Source organism: Penaeus vannamei, chromosome 13 (genome assembly GCF_042767895.1).
Source record: "Penaeus vannamei isolate JL-2024 chromosome 13, ASM4276789v1, whole genome shotgun sequence".
NCBI lineage: Eukaryota > Metazoa > Arthropoda > Malacostraca > Decapoda > Penaeidae > Penaeus > Penaeus vannamei.
In genome coordinates this window covers 16,328,205-16,345,704 of record NC_091561.1, presented here as the reverse complement: position 1 = coordinate 16,345,704, position 17,500 = coordinate 16,328,205, and the positions used below count along the sequence as shown (strand labels likewise).

The 17,500-nt window shown below is 43.6% G+C and overlaps 1 protein-coding gene across 5 annotated transcripts in view; it reads right to left on the bottom strand.

The window, feature by feature from the left end:
- The window catches only part of Sobp (Sine oculis-binding protein), a 327,615-nt gene that overhangs the window by 75,416 nt on the left and 234,699 nt on the right, over positions 1–17,500 (bottom strand). The window lies entirely within an intron of this gene.

The window sequence follows — 17,500 nt, the reverse complement described above, 5'->3', positions numbered from 1 at the left end:
AGAGAAAGGAGAGAGGGAAGAGGGGAAGGAGAAAAAGAAAGGGATGAAGGAATAGTAGAGGCGAATGAGGAAGAAAGGTGGAGGAGAGGGGAAAGGGGGAGAGATGTAGAGAAGAAGAAGAGGCAAATCGGCTGAATGGAGGGAAAGGGAAGAGGCGGATGGAAGAAGGAAAAATGAAAAAAAAAAAGAAAAAAAGATAAGAAAGGTATAGGGCGAAGGAAAAATAAATAAATGGAAAGGGGAAAGAAGAGAAGGAGGAGGAGGAAGGAGGGAAGTAGGATAGAATATTATAGGGAAACTCTTCCTTAATAGCAGTTAACTGATCAAATATCAAATATGTACGGCAGAGAATGCAGGGAGTACAGCGTATGAGGAAGGCGACTGCACGAGAGGATGCACGACAGAAAAGCATCATTTTTAGTGCACGTGCAAGATACGGTACAGCAAGGTGTTGATAAGGAAAACGAAATTCACTGCAACAAACATTGAAAAAAAATGGTTATGAAAGAGAATGAATGATTTCATTGTGAAATTACCAATGCTCAGTCATACTATTTTGGAATGTGGGACGGTATGAAGTCGTGGCGTTGGTGGGCGGTACTTCGAAAGGCAAAGGGATACTACCAAAACAGCTGAGATTATTGGTATGAAGTCAGAATGAAAAACCGGATGACGAAAAAGATTAAAGAAATCGGTGCTTAGCGATCAGTGACACGTTAGAGGCAGATAGATAGATAGATAGAGTGGGGGAGGGGAAAGAAAGAGAGATAGAGAGAAAGAGAGAAAGAGAGGGAGGGAGGGAGGGAGGGAGGGAGGGAGGGAGGGAGGGAGGGAGGGAGGGAGGGAGGGAGGGAGGGAGGGAGGGAGAGAGAGAGAGTGAGAGAGAGAGAGAGAGAGAGAGAGAGAGAGAGAGAGAGAGAGAGAGAGAGAGAGAGAGAGAGATAGAGAGAGAGAGAAATTACCAGACGAGACGCTTGAAATAACTTGGGGAGGAAACAATCATTTTTCTGCCTCCCCGTCGACCTCCGTTTTCTTTGCAAGGAACTCAATGAAAACAGGTTAAGGGGCGAGTGGGCGGAGCTTGATATCTTAGAGGCTATTAATTATATCCCGAGTAGGATAACACCAACACAAACAGACAAGCTTACGTGACCGCTTTATACCCCCCCCCCCACCCCCTTTCTTCCTCCCCCCTCCCCTTCACCAACCCCAACCTCCCTCCTCCCCTTAACTAACACCCCAACCTCCCCTTCCACCTCAATCCCTCCTCCCCACCTCCCCCTTCTTCACTCCTCCCCACCCCTCCAACCTCCCTCCTCTCCCCATCTCCCGCTTCTCTACTCCCCCTCCACATCCCTCCTCTCCCCCCTCTTCACCTCCACCTTCTCCACTCCTCCCCACCCCTCCAACCTCCCCTGTCTCCACTCTCCCTCCTCCCCCCCTTCCCCACCCCGTCTCGGCTTATCCTTAGCGATAAACAAGACATCAGATACAAAACCAATAAATAGAAGCAAGTAACTAAAGGTTGAGTCATTACTAAAGGCTTTTACGCGCGCCCGCACCTCCTTCCCTTGGGCGGCGAGGGAGGAGATGGAGAGAGTGAGAGTGAGTGAGTGAGTGAGTGCGTGGGTGAGTGAGTGAGTGAGTGAGTGAGTGGATGGGTGAATGAGTGGGTGGGGTGGATGGGTGAGTGAGTGAGTGAGTGAGTGAGTGAGTGAGTGAGTGAGTGGGTTGGTGGGTGAGTGGATGGGTGAGTACATGGATGGGTGGGTGAGTGAGTGAGTGGGTGGGTGGGTGGATGGGTGGATGGGTGCGTGAGTGAGTGAGTGAGTGAGTGAGTGGGTTGGTGGGTGAGTGGATGGGTGAGTACGTGGATGGGTGGGTGAGTGAGTGAGTGGGTGGGTGGATGGGTGCGTGAGTGAGTGAGTGAGTGGGTTGGTGGGTGAGTGGATGGGTGAGTACGTGGATGGGTGGGTGAGTGAGTGAGTGAGTGAGTGGGTGGGTGGGTGGGTGGGTGGATGGGTGCGTGAGTGAGTGAGGTGAGTGAGTGGGTGGGTGGGTGGGTGGATGGGTGAGTGAGTGACTGAGTGGGTTGGTGGGTGAGTGGATGGGTGAGTACGTGGATGGGTGGGTGAGTGAGTGAGTGAGTGGGTGGGTGGGTGGGTGGATGGGTGCGTGAGTGAGTGCGTGGGCGGACAAGTAAGTGCGAGGGTGTATGAGTGCGTGAGTGAGTGGGTAAATGAGTGAGTAGGTGAGTGAGCGATTGGCTGGATGGGTGGTTGGGTGAGTGAGTGAGTGAGTGAGTGAGTGATTGAGTGAGTGCGTGGGTGGGTGAGTGAGTGAGTGAGTGAGTGTGTGCATGCGTGAGAGAGCGAGTGGGTGGGTGGATGAGTGAGTGAGTGAGTGCATGAGTGAGTAGTGTGAGTGAGTGTAGTGAGTGAGAGTAGATGAGAGAGAGAGAGAGAGAGAGAAGAGAGAGAGAGAGAGAGAGAGAGAGAGAGAGAGAGAGAGAGAGAGTGAGAGAGAGAGAGAGAGAGAGAGAGAGGAGAGAAAGTAAATGTGGGTAAATGGAGAGAGAGAGAGAGAGATGAGAGAGAGAGAGAGAGAGAGAGAGAGAGAGAGATGAGAGAGAGAGAGAGAGAGAGAGAGAGAGAGAGAGAGAGAGAGAGAGAGAGAGAACCATATTCTCAGAAGAGACACAGAAGACATCCTCCACCTCGCTTTGATTACATATATGTCTTTACTTTATGGGTAATGAAACCCCCGCCGTGAAATAGATGGGATTGGGGGGAGGGAGGGGGAGGGATAAGGGGGGGGTGAAGTAACTCGAACGCAAAGGCCGCTTTATTTTTTTTTCCTAATTGTAAGAAGATCCACGGAACGTATCATTATAGAGAGACACAGGATACTGCGTAGTCATAATTAGCGCGGGTAACGCGTCGGGCGGGCGCTGCGCCTCGCCCCCCCCCCCGCCCTCCTCCCGCCCGCGCCCCCTCCTCTTCTCTTCTGCCCCCCCTCTTCCTCTCTTCCGCCCCCCGCTCCCCGCCCCATCCCGATCTGTTTCTCCCCAGCCCCCGTCCCCGCTCCTTCGTCCTCTTTTAGCCCCCCAAAATCTTCCCCATCTTTTCATCTTTCCTCTCCCTTTCCCATCTTTCTCTCTTCCTCCCCCTGCCCCCTCCCGATCTTTCTCTCCCTCACTCTTTGGTCCTCTTTTAGCCGCCCCCCCCAAAAAAAAAAAAAAAAAAAAAACTTCCCAATCATTTCTTTTCCCACCCTTCCCATTCATTCTCTCCCTCTTTTCATCTTTTTTTTTCTTCCGCCCCATTCCTCCTATCTTCCTCTATTTCGCCTCTCTTCTCTCCCCATCTTATCCTCTTCCACCCCCGAGCTTCTCTCATCTCTCCCCCTTCCTCTTCGCCACCTCCTAGTCTTTCTAGTCTTTCTCTCTTTCTTCTCCGCCTTTTCCATCATTTCTGCATTCCACCTTTCACTTCTTTTCAATTTCTCATCTTTCTCAACTCCTCCCCTCTTCCTTCTCTCTCTCCTTCCTGTACCCACTTTTCCCTCATTTCTGCATTCCACTTTTCACTCCTTCCACTTTCTTATCTTTCTCTATTACTCCCTTTTTCCTTCTCTCTCTCTCTCCTTTCATGTGCCCTTCTTAACCCCGTTTCTTCCTCTTCTCTTCCCCTTTCCTCCTCATCCTTCTCTTGTTCTTCTTTCTTCCTCTTCCCCATCTTCTCCCTCGCGTCCCTATTGCCTTTACACCTTCACCGCACTGTTATGACTTTCCAAAGATATTTCTTGGTCTTGCTCGTCAGTCTATGTGACCTTTTGTCTGTCTGTCCATCTGTCTTTCTTCTGAACATCCTGTGTGTCTAATGAATATCCAGTTTCCATTTAGCTTTTATCAGGTCAGACTATTTTCTTTTGTTTCATCATCCGGGTTATAGCAGAAGATTCAATTGGCAGATACATTAAAATAGACTCTTTCCCAACTCTTATCCACAGTAACAATAAATGAAAAGAAGAAATGAAAAGTTTTTGTCTCGAATTCCTGACTAATGATCATTTACAAGTTGCAGATGAAAAGCAAAAATATCAGTGATGGACGAATGAAATAAATGAATTCATCAATCAGTTGAAATAAAAATAGCCCTTATGAGCGTCGATTTAAAATGTGTTAATTTTAGTCATCCTTTAGTTATTTCACCCCTCTCATGGTCTCCTGACGCATATCAATTTATCTTAAGGATAATAATTTTGTAAGTCTAAAAGCCACTCTCGCTCACGTAGAAACACTTAACCTGTTGCTAGAACGGCATTCAATCTCCGCAGGGGGATATATCGCTCGTAAATCCTCATAATGTTATAGAATTTGGACCGCCAATGCCGCCATCAAGCATGGAGCTCCCTTGCCAAAAGACATCTAGTACGCCCTCTGCCTCCCTGTACTCCCAAGCGGAACCCAGCTCTCAAAAATCTTGACAAGTTATTTGGTGGTGAGTGAGATCAGCGACTTTCCTTCTCGCGATTCTGGACGCCCTGTGTGAAGACCCCGATCTGAAGAAGTAAGAGCTTGAGGCCACAGGTGGTCGTACCCTCTCCGGCCACCGCCTGAGCGACAGACTCTCCTTCTCAAACAGGTGGTCGAGGAGATTGAAATTGGACAACGTGACACTCGACGCACACGCCCGCTGCTTAGCGTGCCGAGGCTACTCCGTCCTGAAACACGCGATCGTACCCTTCCCCGCCCGCCCACTGCTTGAGGGACGACCTCTCCCCCTTAAGCAGGTGGTCGTACCCACTCCCGCTGCTTGAAGAACGATATAACTCCCTCGTTAAAACTGCGGCATCTTCACCTCCCCGGTAGCCTGGAGGGGGGATGGGGGGAGGGGGAGACTCGTGTGATATATCCCCCGTTATTTATACACAAATATGTACGTTGGTGCTTTTGGCGTGGGCGGCATGCCATCAAAGTCCAAATTCTGATCTATATTCCGCATGCCACGATGATGATTTATCACCGTTACATTTTACGCACTCACATATACTCTTTCCAAAGCTATTTCTTCGCGCCCATATTTGATTTCCATCCCTGGGGAATTTAGGCAGGCGGAGGGAAAGAGGAAGCACCAATTAAAATTCCTCTTGGCACTCGTCACGCCCTTTTTCTTAACAGGCTGTCACCTTCTTTACCGGCCTGTGGAGGAACATCAACAGAGGAATCCAGAGTCCATAAAACGATTCTAAACGGGAAGGCAGTCATGTCGACGTCAATTTAATAGTATTTGAACGAAGAAAAATAAGTGGAAGACTAAGGGAACTTTGAGGTTGCTTGAGGATTTGTGGGAGGACGTGGGCGAGAGATGGGGAGTGGAAGAGAGGAGAAGAGGAAGATTAGGATGGGGATGAATAGAAGTGGGGATGAGGGAGGGGGAGGAAGAATTAAAGAAGAAGAAGAATGAAGAGGAGGAGGAGGAGGTGGAAAAGGATGGGGAGCAGGAGGAAGAGGACGAAAAGGAGGAGTATGAGTAGGAGGAGTAAGAGGAGGATGACGGCGAGATAAAATCCCTCACTGAGTACAACTCCCAAGAATCCAGTTCCAGAAAAGAAAACCAAAAATGAAGGAAATTATCCAAGAAAAACAAATAAAATGTCGTCTGCTTTCATAAAACGTATTCCTGTCCCGATGCCAATCCACTGCAAGTCTTTAATAACAGATTTCCAGCTGTGTTCCCAGAGTGTAACAGTGGGAGGAAAAATATGCTACCCAGCTACCCACATTTTCGCCGGAGTTTTGAGTACCACATGAAACCCCAGACGTCTAGGGCAGTGCCAAAAGATGGCTCTTCAGTTCGCTTTTTCATACACTCTCTCTTTCTTTCTTTCTTATTACGTCTCTCTCTCTACCTCTCTTTCTTATAACGTCTCTCTCTCTCTCTCTCTTTCTCTCTTTTTTAGTACGTCTCTCTTTCTCTCTCTCTTTCTTTCTTTCTCTCTCTTTCTTTCTTGTTACGCCTATCTCTCTCTCCCCCCCCCCTTTCCCTTTCCCTCTCCCTCACCCCGCCCCCCCCCTCTCTCTCCTTCTCTCTCTTACTTCTCTGTTATCCCTATCATTGTTATTATTATCATTATTATCGTCATCAAAATAATCAGTATCGTTATCATCATCATCATTGTTATTATCACCCTTACTATTATTATCATTTATCATTATTATCATTATCATTATTATTATTGTTGTTGCTGTTATTATTATCATCACTATCATCATTACTATTATCATTATCATCACCATCATTACAATCATCATTATTATTACCAATATTCTTTTTTCTAGGGGTGGGGGGTCACCATACTTGAACTGTCAACTTCTTGCTTTGACGATTCATAAATTTGCTGACCGTCATCTTTACCAATTACAAGGTGATGTGAGAGAATCCAGCTGTCACTCAACGGATCGCGTGTGTCATGGCTAAGGTAATCGAAATACCGACATGTGAAAGTCATGTTTAAATTCCCTTCTCTGTCTGTGTGTCTGCCTGTCTCGATATAAAAAGATACCTGCAGAAGATAACGTGATAACACACACACACACACACACACACACATATATGTATGTATGTATATGTATATACATATATATATATATATATATACATATATACATATATATATATATATGTATGTATATATTATATATATATATATATATATATATATATATATATATATATATATATATATATATATATATATATATGTATATATATATATATATATATATATATATATATATATATATATATATATATACATATATATATATATATATATATATATATATATATATATATATATATATATATATATATATATATATATATATATATATATATATATATATACATATATATATATATATATATATATATATATATATATATATATATATATATATATATATATATATATATATATATATATATAACGCATTTCATCTTCTTTTTTTTAGGTATTTTCATCATCACGTTTTAACTCATTATTGTTATCATTATCGTTATTGTGATTATCATTATTATCATCATTATTATTATTATTATTATCATCATCTTGCTTTCCAAGTCCACGTTTCCTCAGGTATTTATTGAAATCTTGTTATAAATCTATCAATATTGTAAAACTTTTTTTTTTTCGTTAATTCATCATTGCTGATGCATTTGCGATGAACAAAAATCATAAATTGGAAGAGCATTGTTGCTTTATTCTCGTTAATATTTATTTCGAATGCCTTGATATTTAAATCAATAAGTGTGTGATCTAAACTGCATAATAATAATCATGATAATAATAATAATAATATTGATAATGATCATAATGATAATTATCATCGTCATAATGATAATGATAATACTATTAGTGATAATGATAATAATGATACTCACAATAATGATAATAATTACTGTAATGATAAAGTAATAATGATACCTATAATAATTATAATCATTACAGTAATATAGTAATAATGATAATAACATCTTTATAGTAATATAGTAAGATAATCATATAGTAATAGTATTTACATTCATTATAGTAATAATAACGATAACACAATACTAATAACAATGACAGTCATATCATTATCATTATGAATGATAACAATGATAATGACAATGAAAATAGCAATCATGATAATAAAATGATAATGATAATGATGATTACGATGTTAAAATGATAATAACAATGATAACAAATGCATCGACAACAACAACAATAACAACAACAATAATAATCATAATAATAATAATAGTAATAATGTAAATAATGCTAATAATAATAATATCAATGCTGATAATAACAAAGATAACAACAATGACCGCAACAACAACAGCAGTAATGCTGATAACATCCATCCTGCAACAGCCGCTCATCCTCCACAGAAGTCCGACGGCGCCCCCCCCCCCCACCCCCTCCCCCGCCCCTGCACCGACCTCCCTGACCCTCGGCAGAGACTACACGCGCTATCGGTCACAGGTGGCACGCTGCACCCTGGTGGTCCGTCACGCCAGCGGCCCCTTCCCTCTTCTCTTTTACTTTTTTTCTTGCTCTCTCTCTTCCTCTCTTTCTGTTCGTAGTTTTTTTCTTTCTGTTTCTCTCTCTCTCTTTTTCTGATTCTCTGTGACTCTCTGTCTCTATCTCTTTCTTTCTTTCTCTCTATGATTCTCTCTCTCTCTCTCTCTTTCTCTCTCTTGATCTCATTTTTCCCTCTCTTTATTTACCCCGTGTCTTTCTCTCTCTTTTTTGTATTTTCCTGCTCTCTCTTCCCTCTCCCTCTCTCCCCAGCCCCCTTCCCTCTCTCTGTCAGTGCCATACCGGAGTGCCAGCTGGTCGTCCCTCCACCACCTGGCAGCTCCACCACATGTCTCGTACTCACGCCTAGGTCGCTGCCACAGACCATCGCTCACAGCAGCCCTTACCCAACTTTACCCTGCCCGCCCACATTAAGCATTACCCTCCCTTACTTTACCTTTCCTTGACCTCCATCCCCAACGGTAGCTTTCCTCGCCCTGTCTATCAGTAGCAGCCTTTACCTCAGCTTACCCCCCCCCCTCCCACAACGAACCTTTCTTGTCTTGGCCTATACATCCATTGCAAACCTTACCCTGCCTTCCCAGAGCTCGTTTACCTAGCTTGCCCTGCCCACCCTGAGCACGGTTTACCTTAGCTTGCCCTGCCCACCCAGAGCTCGTATATCTAGCTTGCCCTGGCCACCCTGAGCACGGTTTACCTTAGCTTGCCCTGCCCACCCTGAGCACGGTTTACCTAGCTTGCCCTGCCCACCCTGAGCACGGTTTACCTTAGCTTGCCCTGCCCACCCTGAGCACGGTTTACCCTAGCTCGCCCTGTCCACCCACATCAAAGACCTGCTCACCCACACACCTCCCTCCACATGTCCACAACAACGAACCAGCAATCGAACTGTTTTTATTTTCCCATCGAAGGGTCAACCTCAAGGAAATAAACACCGAGGAAAGTAAAAAAAAAAAAAAAAAAAGAAAAAAAATGATATGGTTTAACTTGTGCCAGATGTGGGTATAGATAGATCGAGAGAAGGAGCTGCCTGATAGAAGGGCGATTAGGTGATTCATGAGAAGAGTGACAGAAATGAGGAGACGGATAGAAAGGCATAGGGAAGTAAATATAGAAGAAAACAGATATAAGAAATATTTAATAAGACGAATAAAAGTATAAACAAGTAAAAAAGGGTGCATAGTTGAAGTTGCGTTTGTAATTAGCTGAAAAATACACGGATATAGAAAACCAAAGAGAATAAACCATAAGGCAGAACAACCCTACAGGAAGCTGTTCCTATTTCTTTCCACACAAGGCGATCCTCGTGTCTACATAGGCCTATATTTGACGCCTCTTCTCTTTGTTCTTCGTGCAGCAACTCTTCAAAGTCTAACTTCGGCCAATATCTTGTACAAAAGGCTGATGCGGGTGTGATTTAGAGCCGTAGTTTTAGCACTGAGGTTTTGCAATATCATAAGTAAGCAAAGGAATGCATTTTTTAAAACGCTCTGTATACATTCCCCGTCCCTTTAAACAAGAAAGAGAAACTATAGCCCGCGCCCGCGCCTGCCCCACCCGCGGACGCCACACCAAAAATACTTGCAACCTCCCTCCTCCACCGCACCCGTCTTCCATCCCCTCCTCTTCTCCTCTTCCTCTCTTTCTCTCCTCCCCCTACTTCACACCCTTCATCACTTTCCTTCCTCTACCTCTCCCTGGCCCTCCCTTGCCTTCCCTTACCTTCCCCTTCCCCCCTACTCCCCCAACCAACCGCCCTCCCTCCCTTCCCTTTCCCCCAACATACCTCTCCTCACCCCTCACCTCGAATCCTTCTCCTCACGCCCCCGCCTCCTCCAAACCAAACATCCTCCCCCTTCCCCTCTCTCTCCCCTCCCCCACTACATTCCATTCCTCCCCATTCCCCCTCCTGCCCCTCCCCTGCCTGTCTCCATGGGCATACCCAGCGCTCTTCGCTGTCGCCCTCCGTTCTCTCTCTTTAGCCCGCCCGGATACAGTGGCCGCCGTCAGGAAGGTCTTGTGATCGCTCTTTGTCTTGTTTAGAGGCTAGAATTCTTCCTGCTGCTTAGAAAAATAGAGATCTTGGTTCTGGTCCCCTTTCTTTGTCTTTTTCTGTCTTGTATAATGTAGTTGTATAATGTTTTATATTTTTTTTGTGTGTGTTTTTAAGTCTCATTTTCCTTTCTCCTTTTTTCAAGAGCTGGGTGCTCTTCTCTCTCTCTATCCTTTTCTCCTTTTCTTTATGTTCTTGGGCTCTTTCTAGCGTTTTACCTCATGCTTTCTGTCTGTTTCTCTTGCCTATATTTTCGCTCACTATCATCACCCACTTTTTTATCTCTCGTTTCCTACACTTCCGCATTTCCTACGCTCCACAAAACCTCTCTCTTCCTCCTCCTTCGCCTTTCGAAAACGCATTTCCTGCACCCATTTCCCCTCAGCGATAACCTTCGGCGCGTCCATCGTCGTCCCTTCCCTCCCTGGACGCCCCTCCGCGCCCCTCAATAAACGGCTCATCTCGCATCACTCATTTCCTCGCTCCTCAGGAAAGAGCGTCTTGGCACGCGCCTCCTCCGCCCGGGTGTCTCTCCCCCGAGGCCTTCTCCTCTGGCCGTGTCGCCTTTCTTCCTCAAGCTCCTCCTCCTCTCCCCCGGGGGCGCGGCGGCGTGCACGGCTCCTATTTCCCCTCCGTTCCGTAGGCTTCCGTCTCTAGGGAAGCGTCCTGTAGGCCTCTCGACGTACATTCATATTATAAATGGTTTCCGCTTACACAGCTGCTTGTCATATTGTAGTTCCAACGCTCTCGTAGCTGCAGAGACCTCGAGGCGCAGCGCTTCCTAAAACGCATTATAAATACCCGCCCACAGGAACGTACTGTCCACATCCACACCTACGACGATTTTTCAACCCCGACGTAGATTAGCTCTTGCGTCGGTACACATGCTTCCCAATATGTCTTCGGAGATATGCCGCCGAGGCCGTTGCACACTTTGACATATACTTGTCACCAACATCTATAAGCAAACAGTCTCCCAACTCACTTGCACATTCCGACCTCACAGACCCGCCCACGTGTACACTAAAAACGGTCGCACGAACATACGTACACGCACACATGGCACCGACACCGATACACACATATTATGTACATCTGCGCACGGCACTCTTACATAATGCTACATGACATCGCTTTGCCTCAACTTGAATGGGAACTTTGCAGCGCTTCGGTAAATTACTAATACCCACAAACGTTCCCTCTAATGAAGGCTCTGAAATGGTTGCAACTTTCTCTGCCAAACTTATTCAACAAGAAACTCAATAATCTCCCGTATGCACGTGTTTTGGTTATGTATATCTGCCTGTCTGTTTTTTATGCTTAAACACACTTATCTGCATTTACACTTCCTCTTCGTCCGTCTCTTTTTTCTCTTATCGCAGTCATTAAGAAGTAAAGCCCACGCATGAAAAAGCGAGCCCCACTTCCCCTTGGCAGAAAGGTACTTTTCTGGCTCGTCGCGATCGTCTTTCCCGGTCCTTTTACAGGCCTTTCCGCCCCTCCCTTCACCCTCTCCCCTCCCTTCACCCCTCTCCACTCCCTTCACCCCTCTCCCCTCCCTTCACCCTCTCCCCTCCCTTCACCCCTCTCCCCTCACTTCACCCCTCTCTTTCCCCTCCTTCCATCCCCCTCTCCACCTATTTCCACCCTCAGGAGACGCCCTTCGACAGGTATTCGGTTCCCATCGGGTGGGCGTAGCACCCTCGCTCCCGCCACCTGATTTATGAGCACCTAAAGAAATTGAAAGGTTCCGGGCCGTTCCCAGCTAATGAGCAACGCGGCCACATCAAGCCCTTGTCGACAGCCCTTCGTGAGAATCTTTGGCAGAGGATCCGGGGCTGTGTTTGCTTATAGAGATCGGCGTCGGTCGCTCTATCTCCTCGCATATAGAACTTCTTATGAAAACACTCAGGCTATTAATACTCCCTTCTGACATTTCAGCGTCGCGTTTTTTGTGACGTCCTCTATGGAATTTATCGAGTACTACGCTCTCCTCTACTTTCTTTCGCATTTGTGTAGTTGTGGTGCGAGTGAATAGCCATTGCAATACGTCGTTTTTACTTCTCATTTACTAAGCCAAAAATGGTGCGCGTACATCCATTTTCATCTTCTGGAGACACTATTTTTCAGTAGATAAAAGATAATATTGTGAAAAGTATATGAATCTCATGATTGCATATTGCAACAAAATGCTTCAGTTACTTCTTTTCGTGTAAGGCGTATGTTGAAAGTAAAGAATGCACGTCACGGGAAAATCAACTTTAATATTCCGATCATTATGTAGGAATTTTTATTGTGCTGCATGTGACTTTATGAAGTCGTGCTGACAGTTAAAAGGGAATAATTAACTAGATTCACATTTCCTGACAAAACAGAAGATTTTATAACTCCATTTTGCTCATTACTTATCCGACAACTTTCCGTGTTCAAGCACAAGCTGACACTCAGGAATATAAATGTGTTCTCTGATATGTGAAAGTACAATCATTCAAAAGAAAAAAGAGGACAAAGAACGATAGTGGAATGCAATTCATTATCTCCTTTCGCATTCCACTTGAACTTAGCATTATACTAATCACGTTCAAATTGACAAAAACAGCATTTAAGAAGAATCTGCCATGACAGTCATCCATCACCGACTAACAAACACACCTTTTAAAATACCTCTAACATTATTCAGACATTTACCAACCTCGGTCACAAACAGGCAAGACCCACCATGGCATAAGCCCTCAACAGCACGGCCATTTGATCACTACGCAAGTATTAGCAACTGCCAATAGCCAAATACACCAGCCTGCTAATTGACGCGGGCAAGCAAGAAGACAACAGGCATGCGTTAAAAGCAGGTGCACGACCACAAGCACTCTCATTCTGCTGAGAGGCATCCCCGCTGCCATTTCCGCTGTTGAGAAGCACCATTAACATACCATCCATGCTCCCGGTCTGCTCTGCATGTAGCACCTCGAGCGCTTTGGCTGTTGCGAGTGTGAATGAGTGATTGGGTAAGGGAGCGAGGGAGAGAGGGTGGGAGAGAGGGAGGGAGGGAGGGAGAGAGAGAGAGAGAGAGAGAGAGAGAGAGAGAGAGAGAGAGAGAGAGAGAGAGAGAGAGAGAGAGAGAGGGAGAGAGAGAGAGAGAGAAAGAGATAGAGAGAGTGAGAGAGAAAGAGATAGAGAGAGTGAGAGAGAGAGAAAGAGAGAGAGAGAGTAAGTGAGAGAGAGAGTAAGAGAGAGAGAAAGATAGAGAGAGTAAGAGAGAGAGAAATAGAGAGAGAGTAAGAGAGAGAGAGTAAGAGAGAGAGAAAGAGAGAGAGAGTAAGAGAGAGAGAAAGAGAGAGAGAGTAAGAGAGAGAGAAAGAGAGAGAGAGAGTAAGAGAGAGAAAAAGAGAGAGAGAGGCCGGACAAAAATAGAAAGGAAGATAAATAAATAAATAGATAGAGCCAAATATAAGTCAACCAAAGAGAGGCAATCCTAACACCCCGTTCTATCGAGAAAAGAGACTCATTGTGATCAACTCAACAGACAGAACAAGCTAAGCAACAGCAGCGAGTCCCTTTGACAATTTGCTGGGAGAATCTTCCCGGCCTTTAACAAATAGGTGTTTTTAGGAAAATTAAGTCATTATCTATATATCTATTATAATGGTGATAATAACAATAATACTAAGAAACCATCAACAATAATAACAGCAATAGCAAGAACAGCAACAACTATAATAATAATAATTATAATGTGATGAAAATATCAATAGTAATTATAACAACACTAATTACAGTAATAAACTATCCATAACTCTTCTACCGTTACCATGTGTAATATAAGAATACAAAGATGAATATAATCAAACCTCATGTTCGATACTCCAGGAAAGTTTAATATGATAATTCTAGGGAATCTAAATTCATTGGTTTATTTATCACAACTGGTGGAAATATATGCATAAAATGACCCTTCTAAAGACAGTAAAAAGAGACCCAGTGATCAAAAGCCAATTTATTTTGGCAAGCAAAGTATATGAAACTTGAACGTGCTATCAAAGAAAAAAAGGGAGAAAAAAAGAAAAACGTTAAAGTCTTGCCAAGAAATATAGGTGGAAAATCTGCAAATGTTTTTTTTCATAGGCAGATTCAAATACGTAAAAGAAATTATGCTAATCAACATCTGAGATAAGTATAACATCTAAGTTTAGAATCATATTGCAAAAGCCATGCTGTAAGTCTGTGAACCACAACTGCCTCAAGATAATTTCCTGCTTCTCAGAACGTTACAGATGTACACATGGAAGCTGTACATATCGCAGGAGGAGTGAAATGTTCAACAAAACTTGGAGTTACTGATAAAATTAACGGAAAACACGAAACACAGCATCAACAACAACCATTAATCTCAAGTCTTATCAGGCTTTGAAATATATCCAAGATGAACAACAATGCTATTTTTTGCTAGTCTCCTTATCTACGAAAACCTTACATTTTTTTCCTTTTTTTTTTTTACCAAAAGCTAGAAAAACAATTAGTTGCAATTTGTCTCTCCTAAATATATTGTACACAGTATGATGCTCAGTGATATCACTTTGTTTTACTGTCACCAGATTGCTGCCGCATTATAACCCATATAACTTCTAGTATTATTGACATACATTTATCTCCTTCTCTAAAACGTTTACACTATTTGTTTAGCGGAAGTAAAAAGAATTTCAGAATATCTTTGAGCCGCTCCTGTGGTCCTCCTGCTCCTGAAAGCTCGACGTAAACTGATAACGATAAATTCGAACTCGACATGAACTAATTTGAAAGGCGCCGGGTAAAGCTGAGAAATTTCTCCTTAATCTGGACATGGAGGGCGGACAACGGTGACTTACTGCCTTGATAACAGATATGATCCGCACTCATTTATACAACCTGATTACACAGGATCCCGCGACTTGCATGTTCTGTCCCCTTTGCTCTTGTCAGTCGCCGTTTATCATCAGCCTGGGGGACAGCATAATGCTTATCAACAACAATGCCATCGCCATTAACAACAAATGTGATGCTACCATCATCAGTACTTTCATGCCCATTTTTACTATTGCAAATCTATGGTAAAACCATTGCCAGCACCATTACAATAATGACTGTGAACCACTATAATCTATCTATCATTAGCACCATTAATGACTCCACCACAAGTGTCCTAGTTTAAACCTCATTCACCACAATAATTTTCACCATTACCATTACTAATAACTTTCACTGCCATTGCCCACTCTAACACCATTATCCTTATTGACGCCTTATCCTACAGCCCCCAACCAAATCCTATCAACAACCGCCAACTGCAGCCACCCCCACCCCCACCCAGCCTCACCACCTCCACCACCACCCAGCCTCACCACCACTCTCCCAACAGCCTTCCATCACCGCGAGAGTTGCCTGGTGACAACACCTCGGCGAGTTCGGGTGCGGGAGAGCGGAGGACAGAGCTCACCTAATAATTTTCTATTCTTAGAAGCTCTCTTTCTATGCTTTTACTCATCATTCAGCCTGTAATTCGCCCTACTTTTGATGCCCGAGTACAGGAGGGGGAGTTCTAAGGGTGTATTTTATTTGTATTAATGGGCATCACTTAGCGCGTCACTGTTCCTAAGTGAGGACAATGTTGTTATAGCAAAAGATGTGATAACCTCATTTTTCTACATCTCAGAAAGTGTAGCTTTTATGTCTCAACGTATTTTGCTGTGCCATCATTTTCCTCGTTGACCTGCAATGTTATTTTATTTCATTTGGTTTTCGAAGAAAATGGGTTTGTTTCAGCACAAGTGTAATAAAAATGTTGTTGATGATGATGGTGATGACGATGAAGATAAAAATATAGATGATGATGGTACCGATGATAAATAATAATAGTAGTAGTAATAATGGTGATAATAATGATAATGATGATGATGATAATGATAATAATAATAATAATAATAATGATAATGATCATAATAATAATTACAATAATATTAATAATAACAGTAACATAATAATAAGAAAAAACAAAATAATAATAACACCATTGAAAATAACATAATTCTTAATAACGATAATACTAAGAGTAGAAGTAGCAGAATTAATAACAAAAAACAAACAAACAAGAATTATCGTAACAACATTGACTAATCGCAAAGAACCCGACAACAGCGACCAAAAGCGCCCGTCGGCCGACCTACGCGAGGCCCTTACGCACATGTGTCGGCGCCTCCCATTGGCTCGCTTGCGTGTGACTTGTCGCCAACCAGGTGGTCCTCGAGTTACCACTGTGCTGACGTCACCGCCCGCTCTTTATTGCCGTCTGTTTCTCTCGCTCGCTTTTTTTCGTGGGTATTTATTTTGATGAAAGTTCCTCCTGTTCGGACATGCGTGTGTGTTCGTGGTCGTTATGAGTGGTGGATTTTTTTGGCATTGGTGTTTTAGTTTGTGTTTTTGTGTTGGGGTTGGTTGGGGGAGGGGGGAGGGGGAGGGAAACGGTAGGCGGGGAGGAAAGGAAATTTGATATTCGTTACTAATACTTCCGTCTTCTAGATAATTATTCACCGTAATACGCTCACTCCTCTTCCGAGGAAAGATTAATTCACCTTTACAAGCCCCAAAGTAATTAAACAATATTCCTTCCTTTTATTACACACCAGTCACCCCACGTTTCCCCAAGTTCAACTTAATCCGTATCAACACACACACACACACACACACACACACACACACACACACACACCCACACACACACACACACACACACACACACACATTTGGCATCGTCTTTCACAATGTATTCCACTTATTCAATCCTTTGTATTTTCCTCCTGAATCAGTCTTGATTTTGTCTGCCACGTTCATCTCCGTCCGCCCTTGAAGTGATCATCGTCACTTAATTACAACACTTACTCTAAGTTGGTAATTCACTCTCTACAATATTTGTAAACACTTGAGATCTCCCCAGAGCAATTTCTGATATCTCACATGTACATCTGTCACTCTTTTTCTTTCTTTGTAAATTAATTAAATAACCATACACGAAAGTTCAACGTGACAAGAACCACATGTCATGTATTTTCTCTCTCTTTCACTCCTTTTTCTCTAAAATCCTTACAACCTCTTCAAGACGCAGCGATGAGAGTTAGAAGAATAAGTATATTACAATGTCACCTTCTTCATTAACACGCAAGGCTTGTCACGCGGCTTCAAGTCACAGTTCACTATAATTATGCCTGTTCCACGCGGCACACAACGAAGGGCGAGAAAGACATTCCACTCTACGCAGTCAGGTTCGTCGACCGTCTTTCGTTACACGTTATTTCGTTGTAACTTTGACGCTGGTTTCTTGGGTGG